Below are 17,171 nucleotides of genomic sequence, written 5' to 3'. Positions count from 1 at the left end.
TTGGTTTAGAATTTGAGGCAGTTTTAAAATAGAAAAATGAAATATGTTGCCACCATATGATGGTTTTTTTGCTTGCATGGGTATAACCTGTGGGCATCAGCTACACATAAGTAGTAAATCAGTGAGAGAGAGCCTCTAAGACAGAACAGATGGAGGAAAGGAAAAGAGGTTTTACTGATGGTATCCTCAACATCCAAAAAGAACTCCACCACAGCTAAAAAATAGGAGCAATTTTTTCAAGAGCTAACAGAACTAGCAAGGCCACCTGCATGATTTGCAGTAATATCACATACAGAACCAAATAAAGTTTATCAAGTCTACTATTTACATAAACTTGACATTTGCTCTAAATAAATATTTCAGAACAGTGCTATTTAACTTCAGGCCACATTGTTCAACCATAGGCTTCATAACAAAATGGTTATAACTCCTGTCTCTCAAGTGATTTATTAACACAGCTAGCACAATAGTTATCCTTTCCTTTGTAGCCTACTAGCTTGTGGCTTGAGATACTGTTTTGCTTTAGGGGTTCCTGAAAGCATGGCGAGGCTTTAGCACTCTATACACTGCTCCCTCTTTAGATATGAATGTAGCTGGGCTGATGCTATTTCATGCGTTTTAGCAAGGTCTACTACTTTATTTAAATCAAACTTAGCTTCCTAAGTTATCAGCTTTTCCCAGACTTTTTCTGAATTTGTCCCAAGCACTCTCCTGTCCCATTCATGTCACGATCCTCAGACAGACACTATAGCTATATTGCGGACTGTCCTGTGGGTTCACTTATGCTTCATATTCTGTTTATAGAAATTGTAGCAAGCAAACATTGGGTAACTTGGGTTGACATAGTCTTCAAACTTATTGTAATATACTCCTGGCTCTTTTGTGTCTTCAGCTGTCATCGCTGTCCAATTATTATAAATGTCTCTAACTTCTCTCCAATAAAGCTGCCAGCTTTCTCTGAGGTGGAACACAGTATCCATTTGCCATAGAAACACTAATAGCAGGTCTTTTATAGGAGGGAAAGCAAAAGAGTTATCTCTAAGTCAATCTACTGTGGGAATTTGGAGGAGCAAAATGTAATTAATTACCCAGTCTGAATTTTGGCCAATACACTACTTACCCAACAGTTGCATTTTATCAGTTTCTTTCATTCTTTGTTTTTTGTTTTGGTGAGGGAACAGGTGGGGGAAGGGGGGACACCAGAGCTTGATTGTATATTAAGACTCGGTAATTTTTATTTCTACTGTGTGAACATGACTCAGTTTTTTAGCTGTTATGATTTTTATATTGTAAATTGTGCTGCTTTATGTGACTTTTTCGGATGAAAAATTAGGAATATAATACAGCCCTGAGGCAGAAGTTATTTTCAGAAACGCAAAGATTAGTTAATTATACATAAAGCAACCTCACAAAAAATAACCAGAGCATGAAACAGCTACACTGCATGTCCTCTGCCTTTCACCGACCATTTCCAACTCGCTTGGTGCTTTGTGTTGCCTTTCTGCAGCATTTTTTTTCACCACCTGTACGTGCACTGACAACATTTTCATTTTAATTTGTTGATAGTAACTTTGGGGCTGGATCTAGTGAGTCCCTTTGCAGTTATCGAGCAGCTAATTTAAAAAAATAAAACAAGGTGTCATGACATAATTGTGTTGTAAGGTTTTGCCATTCTTTTTCACTTTCTCTGTAACAAGAAATATGTTAGTGTTGTAGAAAGGAAATTACTTTTATGAACGCTTTCGCCTCCAAAATATTTCAGCTACTGGCTAAGATTAAGATGAAGAGAAGAAATTATCAAGGCATCACCTTCTTTTGGATCTTCCTGGGTGCCTTCTCTTTATACATGTGTCTTCTAGATTGATATCTCTGACTTGTACAGCACCAAGTACTTTGTCAGTGCCTAAGAAATAATAATAATAATAGTAATATGCTGAGAATTAGGTTTTTGTGAATGAAATTATGGCTCCATTTTGGGAGGGGTTCTAACTTTGTTGGTTTGTTTTTGGGTGGTGTAGCTTTTATGATCTCATTTTTATGCACAGCTCCCATGAAAATCAACGTGAGTTGCATATGTATATCTTATGCATGTTAAGTATGCATCTTCTTTTTTAAAAATTCCTATACTTACAGTTTGAGAGGAGAGTCAGTCAGGATTGGTTGGCTAATCAAAGGATGAGGTATACATGAAGGGTGAGGGTCTAGCTCTGGCAGTGAAATCACAGCTTTTTCTTTTTTTTTTTTGAGGGTGGGAAAGGCCAGGTATAGGCATCTTGGTGATATCATTCTGACTGTAGGCCTCATCCAAGACCCCATTTGAAGTCAGTGGAAAGACTCCCATTGACTTCAGTTGACTCTCTAGCACTAGATTCTCTTGACCTGGTGCAACCACCACTTCGGAGAGGAATTTTATATTTAATTTTTTATTTCCTGGTCCATTTGCCCACTGTACTATATAAAATACAGAAGCTTTATAAAGTTATAAGGAAAAATGAACACCGACAAATCCTTGTCTACTTGGGAGACTCACTTTGACATGAATTAGGGTCAGAAGCGGTTTCCAAACAATCCATTTAAAATACTGCGTACAGGTCTACATACTGCAGTATGCTTTTCTGTATGTAAGTGACGGTGGATTATAAAACTCTAGTTGTTCATGTTCATATTGCCTTACCTGAAGAGTTTAGAGCATTTTTCTATGCAACAGTTTACTGCTGACCTTTTAAAATAAGAATTGCTTTGCCCTTTTAAAATAAGTGCTTAGAAATACAACAATGATTATGAAATTGCAAACCATCTTTCTAATAAGAGAAGGTGATTTTCTTCACTGCAGAAAAGCTGGCATTAATAAGCTTATAATCAGTGATAAAAAAAAATTGTCATAATGGGTATTTGAAGTTTACATCCAACCAGACCTCTCAACAAGCCAGAAAACTATAATGTGGAGATCAGGAACAAAAGAAGAAATGTAGGGCCTGCATAGCCTGTATGCCTTTCATATGCTTTATTATAGTCTAAAATGCTCTAAGACCAGTAAGTGGTGTAAGACGCATTCTCCGCTTTGTACTTTTTGGAAAAGAACAGGTAAACTGCACTGTCATGGAGAAAATGTCTCCAGTAATTGACTGAAGAATACAAAATATCTACAGATGGCAGCCATTTGTTTTAGTCAGTTACATACAGTTTTATTTGTACCCATAGGGCCTGATCCAAAGCCCAATGAAATCAACAGGGGAGACTTGAGTGGGTTTTGATTCAGGACATAAGAACATAAGAATGGCCATACTGGGTCAGACCAAAGATCCATCCAGCCCAGTATCCTGTCTACCGACAGTGGCCAATGCCAGGTGCCCCAGAGGGAGTGAACCTAACAGGTAAGGATCAAGTGATCATTCTCCTGCCATCCATTTCCATCCTCTGACAAACAGAGGCTAGGGACACCATTCCTTACCCATCCTGGCTAATAGCCATTAATGGACTTAACCTCCATGAATTTATCCAGTTGTCTTTTAAACCCTCTTATAGTCCTAGCCTTCACAACCTCCTCAGGCAAGGAGTTCCACAGGTTGACTGTGCGCTGAGTGAAGAAGAACTTCCTTTTATTTGTTTTAAACCTGCTGCCCATTAATTTCATTTGGTGGCCCCTAGTTCTTATATTATGGGAACAAATAAATAGCTTTTCCTTATTCACTTTCTCTACACCACTCATGATTTTATACACCTCTCTCATATCCCCCCCTTAGTCTCCCCTTTTGCAAGCTGAAAAGTCCTAGCCTCTTTAATCTCTCTTCATATGGGACCTGTTCCAAATCCCTCATCATTTTAGTTGCCCTTTTCTGAACCTTTTTTAATGCCAGTATATCTTTTTTGAGATGAGGGGACCACATCTGTACGCAGTATTCAAGATGTGGGCGTACCATGGATTTATCTAAGGGCAATAAGATATTCTCCGTCTTATTCTCTATCCCTTTTTTAATGATTCATAAGATCCTGTTTGCTTTTTTGACTGCCATTGCACACTGCATGGATGTCTTCAGAGAACTATCCACAGTGACTCCAAGATCTTTTTCCTGATTAGTTGTGGCTAAATTAGCCCCCATCATATTGTATGTATAGTTGGGGTTATTTTTTCCCAATGTGCATTACTTTACATTTATCCACATTAAATTTCATTTGCCATTTTGTTGCCCAATCACTTAGTTTTCTGAGATCTTTCTGAAGTTCTTCACAGTCTGCTTTGGTCTTAACTATCTTGAGCAGTTTAGTGTCATCTGCAAACTTTGCCACCTCAATGTTTACTCCTTTCTCCAGATCATTTATGAATAAGTGGAATAGAACTGGTCCTAGGACTGACCCTTGGGGAACACCACTAGTTACCCTTCTCCATTCTGAAAATTTACCATTTATTCCTACCCTTTGTTCCCTGTCTTTTAACCAGTTCTCAATCCATGAAAGGATCTTCCCTCTTATCCCATGACAACTTAATTTATGTAAGAGTCTTTGGTGAGAGACCTTGTCAAAGGTTTTCTGGAAATCTAAGTACACTATTGTCATAAATATAAAAGGAAGGGTAAACCCCTTTAAAATCCCTCCTGGCCAGAGGAAAAATCCTCTCACCTGTAAAGGGATAAGAAGCTAAAGGTAACCTCGCTGGCACCTGACCAAAATGACCAATGAGGAGACAAGATACTTTCAAAAGCTGGGAGGAGGGAGAGAAACAAAGGGTCTGTGTCTGTCTATATGTTGCTTTGCCGAGGACAGAACAGGAATGGAGTCTTAGAACTTTTAATAAGTAATCTAGCTAGGTATGCGTTAGATTATGATTTCTTTAAATGGCTGAGAAAAGAATTGTGCTGAATAGAATGACTATTTCTGTCTGTGTGTCTTTTTTGTAACTTAAGGTTTTGCCTAGAGGGATTCTCTATGTTTTGAATCTAATTACCCTGTAAGGTATCTACCATCCTGATTTTACAGAGGTGATTCCTTTACTCCTATTTACTTCTATTTCTATTAAAAGTCTTCTTTTAAGACTTTTTCATTGTTCTCAGATCCAAGGGTTTGGGTCTGTGGTCACCTATGCAAATTGGTGAGGATTTTTACCAAACCTTTCCCAGGAAGTGGGGTGCAAGGGTTGGGAGGATTTTGGGGGGAAAGACGTGTCCAAACTACGTTTCCCAGTAAACCCAGTTAGAGTTTGGTGGTGGCAGTGGTTATTCCAAGGACAAAAGATAAAATTAATTTGTACCTTGGGGAAGTTTTAATCTAAGCTGGTAAAAGTAAGCTTAGGAGGTTTTCATGCAGGTCCCCACATCTGTACCCTAGAGTTCAGAGGGGGGAGGAACCTTGACAACTATGTTCACTGGATTCCCCTTGTCCACATGTTTGTTGACCCCCTAAAAAAACTCTAATAGATTAATAAAACATGATCTCCCTTTACAGAAACCATGTTGACTTTTGCGCAAAAATTTATGTTCTTCTATGTGTCTGACAATTTTATTCTTTACTATTGTTTCAACTAATTTGCCAGGTACTGACGTTAGACTTACTGGTCTGTAATTGCCAGGATCACCTCTAGAGCCCTTCTTAAATATTGGCGTTACATTAGCTATCTTCCAGACATTGGGTACAGTAGCTGATTTAAAGGACAGGTTACAAACCATAGTTAATAGTTCCGCAATTTCACATTTGAGTTCTGTCAGAACTCTTGGGTGAATGCCATCTGGTCCCGGTGACTTGTTACTCTTAAGTTTCTCAATTAATTCCAAAACCTCCTCTAGTGACACTTCAATCTCTGACAATTCCTCAGATTTGTCACCTACAAAAGCTCAGGTTTGGGAATCTCCCTAACATCCTCAGCCGTGAAGACTGAAGCAAAGAATTCATTTAGTTTCTCTGTGATGACTTTATCGTCTTTAAGTGCTCCTTTTGTATCTCGATTGTCCGGGGGCCCCACTGGTTATTTAGCAGGCTTCCTGCTTCTGATGTACTTAAAAAACATTTTGTTATTACCTTTTGAGTTTTTGGCTAGCTGTTCTTCAAACTCCTTTTGGCTTTTCTTATTACATTTTTACATTTAATTTGGGAGCGTTTATGCTCCTTTCTATTTACCTCACTAGGATTTGACTTCCACTTTTTAAAAGATGCCTTTTTATCTCTCACCGCTTCTTTTACATGGTTGTTAAGCCATGGTGGCTCTTTTTTTAGTTCTTTTACTGTGTTTTTTAATTTGGGGTATACCTTTAAGTTGAGCCTCTATTATGGTGTCTTTGAAAAGTGTCCATGCAGCTTGCAGGGATTTCACTTTAGTCACTGTACCTTTTAATTTCTGTTTAACTAACTGCTTCATTTTTGCATAGTTCCCCTTTCTGAAATTAAATGCCACAGTGTTGGGCTGTTGAGGTGTTCTTCCCACCACAGGAATGTTAAATGATATTGTATTATGGTCACTATTTCCAAGTGGTCCTGTTATAGTTACCTCTTGGACCAGATCGTGAGCTCCACTCAGGACTAGATCGAGAGTTGCCTCTCCCCTTGTGGGTTCCTGTACCAGCTGCTCCAAGAAGCAGTCATTTAAAATATCGAGAAATTTTGTCTCTGCATTTTGTCCTGAGGTGACATGTACCCAGTCAATATGGGGATAATTGAAATCCCCCACTATTATTGAGTTCTTTATTTTGATTGCCTCTCTAATCTCCCTTAGCATTTCATCGTCACTATCACTGTCCTGGTCAAGTGGCCGATAATAGATCCCTACTGTTATATTCTTATTAGAGCATGGAATTACTATCCATAGAGATTCAATGGAACATGTGGATTCATTTAAGATTTTTATTTCATTTGATTCTACATTTTCTTTCACATATGCCTGTCTACCTGGCCCTGCGCGTGGAACTAGAAGCATTTCTGAGAATGCCACCATAGAGGTCCTGGATTTCAGTGTCTTTCCTAGCAGCCTAAATTTGGCCTCCAGGACGCCTCTCCTACCCTTCCCTATGTCATTGGTACCTACATGTATCACGACCACCGGCTCCTCCCCAGCACTACACATGAGTCTATCTAGATGCCTCGAGAGATCCGCAACCTTTGCACCAGGCAGGCAAGTCACCATACAGTTCTCCCGGTCATCACAAACCCAGCTATCTACGTTTCTAATGATCAGCTCTCCCATTACTAACACCTGCCTTTTCCTAATGACTGGAGTTCCCTTCACCGGAGAGGTAACCTCAGTGAGATAGGGTACCCCAACATCATCTGGAAGGAGGGTCCCAACCATGGGAAGGTTTCCCTCTGCTCCATTGACTGCTTTCCTTCTCTGGGCCTTTCATCCTCCTTAACAGCACTGGGGCTGTCTGACCGGAGGTGGGACAAATCTACAATGTCCCGGAAAGCCTCATCAACATACCTCTCTGCCTCCTTTAGCTCCTCCAGTTCTGCCACCCTGGCCTCCAAAGCCCGTACATGGTCTCTGAGGGCCAGGAGCTCCTTGCACCGAATGCACACATACGCCACCTGCCCACAGGGCAGGTAATCATACATGCTACACTGAGTGCAATAAACAGGATAGCCCCCACTCTGCTGCTGGGCTTCTGCCTGCATTCTCTCCTACAGCTACCTAGGTTAATGATAGGGTTTTTGTTTAAATCAACAAGTTTTGATTATAGTTTAAAGGTTTTAAAGAACGGCAAGTGTACCTCGCCCCCTTTCCAAACTCCCTCTAGAAACTCCCTGTTAGCGGTCCCTGGTTGCTTGCTCACTGCTTTATAAAGCCTTGGCCTTCTTGATAACCCCGCCCCCTGACTAAGGCTCAACCAATGAACAGAGGCTTCTAGATTTCAAACCTTGTTTAGACGCTCACAGCTTCCAACTGACGGCCACAGGACACGGTCCTTCAAACAAAACAAACAAACAAACAAAACACACACAAGCTCAGCACACAGCAAGTAACCCCCAAACACAAACACACACTACAGACAGCCATTTACCCCAAGGGTCCCGTATTTGTTCCTCCTTCACCTAGAGAACTCCCTCTTGAAACTCCCTGTTAGCAGTCCCTGTTCGCAAAAGGACCATAATGTAGACAACAAAGAAGTTCACTCATTTCACCAGTAAATATAGCAAAGGTATAAATGATTTAAATTTCAACTCCATCTAGACACTTCCTCTCAAAGTACTGCGCTGGCTATCACCCAAAACGTAGAAAGTCAAATTTCAGAAAGTTAATGAAACTTGCAGAAATTCTCTCACTAGATCAGAGCATGTTTCCCATTTCTCAGCATACAGAGGACACATTAGGACTCCCCATTCTCTACTGGCTAGTGACTTTTTCTCTCAAAACTTTTATCTGGCTTTTGACGCTGAACTCTTACTCATTCTTTGAAGTCAGTTAATATAAATGTGCTAGTTCAGTTTCCTTTTTTAAAATTAAAACACTACAGCCAGTGTTTTCAAATGCGGGCGACGTAAGTTAAAATCCTAGGCGAAGAATTCCAAAGGCAGAAATGGCAATTGGGTATCTAACTCCCTTGGGTTTGATAGAAAACCTAATAGGGATGTGACAGATGTAAGACCTAGGAATTCAAAAGGCTATACTGAAAATATGCCAGACACATATGGACTTTTGGAACAATAAATGTTAATGGATTTCCTGAGGAATCCTCAGTGAGAAATCAGTACAAATTCCCAAACTCCAGTTATGCAAAAACCCAGCCTTTTGAAGGTATGCCCTGAGGAGAGGGTCATTTTCTGCTGATTACCTATTACTGAAGGCCAAGATCAAAGGCCTAAGCTGTACAAAGAAACTGATGATCTGCCCAGCCATTGTCCTAGTTTGGATTTAAGATGGATATGCACTTGGAAAACCCAGTTGTGCGTTTTGAAGGACTAAAACCTACCAGAGCCCTAGGCTGGAGTTGCGGGTGACCTCTGGTAAGCTTTTCGCATGTGTGTAGAAACTTTTATTCTTTTTATATGTTTTCTCTGTAATGCTTTTACCTTAAGAATAAATGTGCATGGTTAGAAGGAGCTATATAGTAACTTATACCTGTGGGCAATATACTTGGAAGGTAACTTGATTCCTCTTGGATACTGGCACGGGGGATACACCTCCCATAAATGACTCCATTTGCATTTTGGCTAACACAGTCTCTTGCAGGTCTGAAGCTAACTCATTGGGCCTGATTCACCCCCTCTGCTTTTAAAACCATAATATCATTCCTCAAAAATAAACAATACAGAATATTTGACAGCACACCTACAACCAGCACCCCAACCCTTCCTGGTCTGTATAGAAATCTGTGATGTAGGTAGAGTGACGGCTTTTACTCCAGAAATTTTAATCCAGATTTTACAACGTGCAAGCATTAGATGGGGTTTCATGACGTGGGGCTTAATTACAGTTTTAGCAGTCCCAGAATTTATCCATCCAATGAATGTCTCTCCACTGACTACCATCTTCTGTTCTTACTAGCGATCCAATGGCTCTGCACCCAGGAGGTTGCAGCATGACATGTGGACAGTGGTTTGGGGAGTGAATGGCTCAGCATGAACGTTAGATGCCATCGGCAGACTCGCTGTTTGACTCCCTCCCTTTGGTGACTCAGGCACACAGTTAACTCTCTGAGGCTCGGGGTGGAACTGGCATTTCCATTTCCACACTGGGCCTCAGCAGGTGGAGTAGGCTATCCCAGGCAAAAAGTGAGCCAGCTGGTCACAGATGAGACAGTGCTTTTCCCCACCTGTCCTGGGGCTTTTGGGAGGTGGCTTCCCTCCCCCCTGAGTGTGGTCTCCACTTGAGCCCATTCCCTGTCCTCTGATCCCTTTCCATCCCTATTAGGTTTTCTACCAAACCCAAGCTAACTATCCACACTAATGCTAAATACTTGATGGAAGTGATCTCTACAGGACTAAGTGCATATCCTGTGTCTCACTAGATGAAGGGATGCTGTCAATAGAGGTTTCTGACTCCAAATACAAAGGAAACTGGTTGATGCACACTTCAAGGTGCATAAAAATGAACTGGCCACTTGCTCCCCACGTATTATACTTCAAGAAAACAAATTCAAGAAGATTCTTAAAAATGTTAATAAAACAGTACTCAGGCAACTGTAAATCTGTGTTCTGGCACCGTCCAGAAAGTTGGGTTTTAATTCAATGCATCCTAATGACAGTGAAGGAATTATGTTCTTAAATGTTCCAATCTGATACTCAGACTGATGCTCGCAAATGTGTCTTTAATGTGTCTCCTGCAGCTCTTTGGAGCACATGATATTAAAACACTGTGATTTAATTATTAACCCTCTAAGTTATTAACCAATCAGGATGCTTTTACTATGTTATTAGCCAAATGTAGTCGATAAACTAATAATACTTGGTAGGTCATTTTGCTGTGAGAATTAAATACACAAACACACACACACACACACACACACACTAAACATTCCCCGTCACACTGTTTAAATATGACTAGATAGTACTATAGTAAATGAAACAATGAATTCACACTTCTATGGCTCTTTTGGGCAATACTGATCGCTAATTTGACTCCTGAACCACTGAAGTCTGAGTATCACTGGTCCAGATGATTGGCCAGATAGATTTCTATCAATAGTTCTTCTCAAGCTTTTAAGGCGTGCTGCTTCAATCAAGCATGTGCACTAAGCCAAAAATCTCACATGGAATTTTGCTTTATTAAGAAGTTTGTGTGTACAGAATAAAGTTCATTAATAAACAAAGCAAATAGGTCATATAGATAGATAGATACATAGATAGATAGATATAGATAGATATAGTGATGCAGTAGTAGGCGGCACTCTTTTTTCTGTGTTAATGTTAAGCCCATGCTCTGTCCAGCATATAGTGTTAGTGGTACTGTGAAGGCCTGCTGGGCTCTTTCAGATGGAACGTAAACCTAAGCCCCTGACTACTTGAGGTAATTGATGATCCAATGGCATATTTCATAAGAATAGAGGTGTTAATCCTGGTATCTTGGCCAATTCCCAGTACACAGTAGGTAATGCAACTGCTCTGCCTAAATAACTTCACCCTGCAGTTTCATATGAATACTGTTTAGAGTTGCTGTGAGCTGTTTTACACAGTTGCTACATTAAAAGCCAGAGGTATGTAAATTTGGATATATAGGGAAATACATAATGGTGTAATATAAAGGCTTTATTGGCATGAGTTTGGCATGCGTGCTTTAATTATGATTGGAGAACCCATGTGTGAGTTACGTAGGTCATCTCAAATAAGTGCTAATAATATCTTTGTTCCACGTCCCAGAATTATGTGTTCTATATAAACTGCATACAGTCTTGGCAATTTACAATTCAACATATCTTTCAATGGATTTACTACCTGGCTGAGTGAATTCCATTGAGCTCCAGTAAATAAGACACTACCTTCCTTCAGAACAGGGGGAGTTTTAAGACTCCATGACTGGATGGTGCCAAAAAACTATTTTACAAATATTTCAGACCATTTAAAAAGATTTGATTGGGATTATTTTTTCTTATCCTTACACCTGTAAATCAAGGCTCCCCTTGTTACCATGAATCCTGCAGAACAAGGCTTGCAGGGAGAGAAATTCGGATACTGATAAAGATAAAACACCTCTACAAATACCTAAAATGGCTTATCTACACTTAAAAATGTCACACATGTATAGTTTGATATTACATGTACTAACTTGTGAATTTTAGAAAAGTTTAGCATTCTAATAGTCTTATTAATGTTGGTGTGGCTGTAAAGATGTGTATGTGTGTGACCATGCACGTGCAGCATGGACATAAAACATTTCATTAAAATAATTTGAACTGGGAATTATTTTTTAAGACTTTTTCCCCCTACACATTTGGGTATTTATTTATATTCATTAAATGTGTTGGATTGAAAGTTCTCTGCTTGGCTACAGATCAGGAGCAGCGAAAACTTCCTTGAACTGTTCCATCAATGGGCCTCAATCTTGCTTTGGAGGAAGCATCTCTTGAAGAGAGGCTGTTCAATCTCCATAGCTCATTCAGTCTCCATAGCTCAGATTGCCAACAAGGACTCCAATCAGTGTCAACGGCAGTGATGATTTTTGTGATGTGGATGATTGTCCACTGGAAACCAGACAAAGACCAGACAGCACTAAGCTCATTTCATATGGACACCTGAACGGTCATTAGATGGTAACAATTTTTGATCACTACTGATCTGGTCTACATTCAAGCTTAGGATTTTTTTTTTTTAAACGTCCATTGTTCTTTTATGCAGTTCAAAAGGGAAAGTGAGCGGTGACACTGATATGGGTAGATATAAAAATGTGTTTTTAAAGTTTTCACTTTCCCTTTTATTTTCAGTTCTGTTGTGCTATGCTAAGAGTTTATTTCAACTTCTGTTTATAGTGCTTTTGTGCGTGGTCCATGCTTCACACCCATCTCATTCTCCTCCTCACTCTTTGCTGACAAGCCAAAGTTTCTACTTTTTGTTTCCTTTTTTTTTTTTGATAATCAGAGAATGAGGCACAACATGACTGCACAAGAAGAAAAATTGAAAAATGTGTAAATTGGTTCATCATTTTGAAAAATATGTGAATGACCAACGACAGAATACCATAGACTAGCTTTGGCTTTGAGGCTTCAAAAGGAGTATTGTACCTTCACTCCACAGCAAACCATGATAAAATGTACATAATACAACAAAAAGGGTAGAATTATTGACACATGTAGCGGCAAATAATACTGACTTTAAGAACAATCTGTTACCTTTTATTATCTAGTAATGCTTGAAGTAACAGGCTTGATAATGAACAACAACATTTTTGAATGACTGACAAGGAATTTTTCCAAATTATTTTTTTTCTTTTTACTATTTCTTTTAAAAACCCCTTGAAAATTTGAAATGGAAGAGTGTACATACACACACTGACTTCTTATTGCAGTATTGCTCACGAACACCTAACTGCTGGCGTTTGTTACAAAGTCACATATAAAGACACATATGGACTTTTCAAAAGATAAAAAACCCCAAACAAACACACACAAACAACAACAAACTGGGCAGGTCAAATGTTTGGTCTATCTGCTCCAAAAGAGTCACTTAGTAGCTTTTTTTCTGTTTTTCAAACTATGGACTCTAGGTATCATTACAGAGATCATGTAACAACTACAAATTTTTGCAGTTTTACAATGGATTAAAAATGGAAGTAGAAAGTCAGTATGCACTGACTCCCCACTGATTCACTGACTCACCATATGTTCCTTTTCTAGTCTATTCTGTTCTATATAGGTTCTTATACTGTGCTCATCACTGTTGTATTTGAGTGCCTTCCAGTCGTGCATTAAACAATATGACTACATGTCTGTCACAAAGGTTTGTCCTTTCATCCTCTTCCCATGGGGAGAATTGTGTGGAGTGGAGTGTTTTGGTCTGGAATTTCTTTATAACATACCCTACCCTCCAAACCCACCCCAGTATGTTTATGTTAGAGAAAGTAAGGTCAGAGAAATGCAACTTGCACTTGGAGTGAAAGGTGATGAGGGTCGATACTTAGTTCCTATTAGTTCCTCATGTCTCTTTGGTGGGCTGGCACCTGAGAAAGTTCGGTCTCTTGTTCTACAGTGAAACCAGCTCTAGGGACCACTTCTGTTCGGCCACTCATCTTAAATGGTCACTTTACAGGATACAAGACTTTTAGGATACCTTTGTTTAAAGGCCATTGTTAGACCAATGAACTTTGCTAGTCCCTTGGTAAGTCCTTAATGATAGAAAAGTAGAGGAAGCCTGTTTTAAGATGCAGTGTTTGAATAATGTTAGAATACGCTTTAATTCTGAAAATATATTTTTTTAAAAAACAGAAGCTAGACCAGCACCAACAGAGGATGCACTCCACAAAGGCTCTACTACGCATCATATGTCAAAGCCAAAAAGCTGTAAGTGGAGGAATGTGATGCACGAGAGACAAAAGGATTTAGGGACCGTCAGTTAAAAAGTACCGGGGTAATCAAAGAAGGCCATTAAATCAGAGATATGAGCTAGTATAAAGTTCAAAGAAAGAAGACCTTAGAGGTGAAGAAGGGTGTGGGGAAGTTAGAAGGAAAATGAATCAGTGCCAATATGAAATATCTCCAATAGTGGATGAAAACAGAGCAATTGAAACAATGTCTCCTGCTCTTTAGTTGTATCTAGCTTAAATGAAAAGCAATGGTACACACATGCTTCAAAACCACACCTAACTAACAAGTAATTACCCACTATTGGCCATTCTGAAAGTTAGCTATTGATTTCTCAGTCACAGTACAAAGACATTAACCTAGATAATACTTAGTCCTGTCAGGAGTGCTAGGGACAGGACTCGATGACCTCTCAAGGTTCCTTTCAGTCCTACGACTCTATGATAATGAATATTAAAACAAATCTAGGGTGCTGACTTCTCATTACAACAACAAAAGTTCTGGCTTTTTTTCTTTTTCTTGGTTCACTGAAAGACTACAGGATTTCAGGGCAAATTTGCTGTGTCAGGCAATTCACTGACAAGAGGGTTCTCCAGCACTATGGCTATTCAGTAAAGGTATGCCCTTTCTTTTTTTTTTTTCTGTTCAAAGAAAGATACACACAGTCTAGACAAACAGACAAATGTAACAATTTAATCAGTGAATACCAACTAATTCAGGACAAACAATAATATTAAGTACTGTTGCTGTTTCATTTTATCCCCAAATGAATCAACTGTAATCTGAATACAGCTTTAATTTAATAAAATTTAAAATTGTTCTCCACCTCAGATATCCAACCTGATTTTCTCAGGTAAGAAATTAACATAATAGAGTCATAAACTTTAAGGTCAGAAGGGACCATTATGATCATCTAGTCTGACCTCCTGCACAATGCAGGAGGCAGAATCTCACCCACCCACTCCTGCAATAAACCTCTCACCTATGTCTGAGCTATTGAAGTCCTCAAATCATGGTTTAAAGACTGTTTGTAAATTGATACTCCTGATAACCTTTTAATGACATCCGAATGTCTAAAATCAGATTAAAAATACTGATAATCTTTTGATCTCTGATGGCAAAATCAATGTCAATATTTTATCCTCAGTGACCAACATGAATAATTGCACCATATTTCTAACTGAGTGGGTATATTTAAATTAATCACATTATTCAGTCACTTGTCACAAGGGTCTATATTATATCTGTCTTCATAAACTCACTCACAGACACTCGTTATAATCAATATCTAAAACATAGTCCTTTTGTAGTCAAGTAGTGATATCATTCCAGAAATTAATGAATTTCTATGAAAATTATTAGATTGATTGTAAAGGGGTAGATGTAATGACAGATAAAATAAAGCAATGTTACTTTGCCAAGGTTGTTCTGAGGAAAATGTAATACAGACCCAGACTGCCTTAGTTTTTCCTAGTAAACTCTGCTGGGTACAGAAATATGGATCTGCATCATCCTGGCTCCACCTTGGCCTGCCTAGTCCATACTGTGTCCCTCCACATGGACCCCTGACCAGCACCGAGGTCTCCATGGGATCAGAGGGCAAGGGGATACTGCCTCAGAGATGGCTGAGTTTGGGATGAAGAAAGAACTGCACATGGAGGATCTTTTCTACATGTGGCTCTAAGGGACACAATCCCCTTTTAGTTACAACATGGTTAAAATTTATAGTGTAGACAAGAATTATGTAGTAACTGGGCTACATGACCAAGGCTTTAACACAGGTATGGAGCACAATGGCCTGCTAACAGTACAAAATTTAATCATGCTGCAACCAGCTCAGGGGACAAACAGTAATTTAGTGCCCTGACTAAATAAATTATGACTGGGTTATTTTGTTAGGTTTAAGAGCCTTTAGACAAAACACAGTAAAAAAAAAGTGCACATCAGCCCAAACTTACAGGAACTGCTCTCCCCCTCTCTCTCTTCCTTGGAACAAAATTATGTCATCCTCCAGGAGATAAAGGTCTTCACTGGATTTACATAAAACTCCTTAAAGAGAACAAAAGGCATGTTGTTCAGAAACGTTAGGAAGACCCATCTTAGACTGAGTATATAAGTCTATGTTTATTCAGCACCTCATAAGAGATTAAAATTATGGAGCTGGTCAAAAACCAGTTTTTTTCTCAACAGACAATTTTAATTTTTCAGCAGCAATTCGAATACTGAGAAATTACAATTTGGAGCTGCTGCCACAGTGCCTCATGAAAGTTGTAATTTGGGTGCCTAATGTGCCCATTTTCCTCAATAGGCCAAGCTTCCCAGTCAGACTACATCTCCCATAATGCACCCTGGGCTCCCACCTTGGAGAGATGTTATACATCATGTGAGATAGTTTTCAGCTGAAATTTTTTGGTTTGGGGCCACACGTTTTTGATTTCTCATTTTAAAATATCCATTTTTTTCATCAGACAGCAAACATTTTTCACAAAAAAATTCATTTGGTCAAACCTCCAATTTTATAACAAAAAACAGTTTAGATAAAAAATGTTCCATCCAAACAGCCAGAAGCTGGGACTGGACAACAGGGATGGATCACTCAATAAATCTTCCCCTCTTTCTTCATTCCCTATGAAGCACCTAGCACCAGCCACTCTCAGAAGAAAACGATACTGGGTTAGATGGGTCAGACCATTCTTATGTTTTTATGTGATGTTCAATTAGCCCTAGATGGCAACCATATTTAATAATAATTTGTCAGACACAAACAGATATATTATTCAATGGCAAAAACTATGTTAATGCAGAGTTAAGGTTGCATGGAAGTATGTCATTCCCTTGCAGAATGCTAAACTGAGCAAAACCTCAAACTTCTGAAAACCAGGAAATGCACGGTTAAAGTTGCCTGTGCAACCTTAACTCTGCCCTCTTACAGCAATGCCCCGAAATGCCCCATTCACCCACATACCTTTTTGCCAACCCCACAGTTGCTGAAACATATAAGCTCTTCACCTCCTTTTCCATTCACTCTCATCCACAGGATTCCATCTAACACTATTAAATGACAAAAAGAAGAGTGAAGTTATTTGTGTTAACAGGACACACTGGGGCACTGCTGAAAGAGGGCAGAGTTAAGGTTATATTTTGACTCACATCTCAGCAATAGTTTGCTTGTTAGCTCTACACACATACACACACAAACCCTAGAAACTTTTTGAAAAATAGCTATTTTTTCCAAGGCTT

The 17,171-nt window shown here is 39.2% G+C and overlaps 1 protein-coding gene across 1 annotated transcript in view; it reads right to left on the bottom strand.

Moving 5' to 3' along the window:
* The window catches only part of THRB (thyroid hormone receptor beta), a 279,935-nt gene that overhangs the window by 153,543 nt on the left and 109,221 nt on the right, over window positions 1-17,171 (bottom strand). Inside the window, exon 3 of the mRNA XM_043540920.1 lies at window positions 15,890-15,980. The gene's annotated coding sequence lies outside the window, so the exon portion shown is untranslated. The remainder of the gene's footprint in view (window positions 1-15,889; window positions 15,981-17,171) is intronic.

The sequence above is a fragment of the Chelonia mydas genome, chromosome 2 (assembly GCF_015237465.2).
Source record: "Chelonia mydas isolate rCheMyd1 chromosome 2, rCheMyd1.pri.v2, whole genome shotgun sequence".
NCBI lineage: Eukaryota > Metazoa > Chordata > Testudines > Cheloniidae > Chelonia > Chelonia mydas.
The sequence above is the reverse complement of the archived record's forward strand: the minus strand, read 5'-3'. Positions and strand labels throughout refer to the sequence as shown.